Source organism: Alligator sinensis, unplaced genomic scaffold (genome assembly GCF_000455745.1).
Source record: "Alligator sinensis unplaced genomic scaffold, ASM45574v1 scaffold1121_1, whole genome shotgun sequence".
Lineage (NCBI taxonomy): Eukaryota > Metazoa > Chordata > Crocodylia > Alligatoridae > Alligator > Alligator sinensis.
Genome location: NW_005843357.1, coordinates 29,614 through 30,210, shown reverse-complemented (window position 1 = coordinate 30,210; position 597 = coordinate 29,614).

Genomic DNA, 597 nt, shown 5'->3' with positions numbered 1-597 from the left:
GCCTGCTCCCGCCACTGTCTGGGGGGGCGCTCAGGTTTCTGCCTGGGGGGGAGAAAACTGCAAAGTTAAAGGGGACTTGACTCGAGGTCCAGGTGGGTGCTGGGGGAGAGAAAATCCCAGCTTAAAGGGGTGAGTTGAGGTCCACCCAGCTGGGGGGGTCCTGGGAGCCCAGAGGCCTCGGGCTCACCCCACACCAACCTGACAGTAAAGTGCGGGGGATGGGGGGTGCTCTGCGCTGCTTCCGGGGTCCCCCTTCCACTTGGGGCCAGCGACGGCCTCATGATGCTGCGGTCTGGTGGGCAGGGCCTGTGGGACCAGAAGGGTTGGGGCTAAGAAAGGTGTGTCTGGCGCACCCATTAACCCCTTCCTGCCCCGGTCCCGGCCCCTCCCCTGCTAGGGCAGCTCCCTGCGGGGATACCCGGGCCCAGGGGAGCGCAGCTCATCTGGGAACTGCTGGAAACCCCCATGGTGGGGGGGGGAGTTCCATGGGGGCACCCCGGCCTTCTGGGAAGCCGCCCCCGGAGCTGGCTAGGACGCAGCTTCTATCCTGGCCGCGCCGCTGGCCTGCGCAGCCCAGCCCCTGGGGCCCAGAGCCTG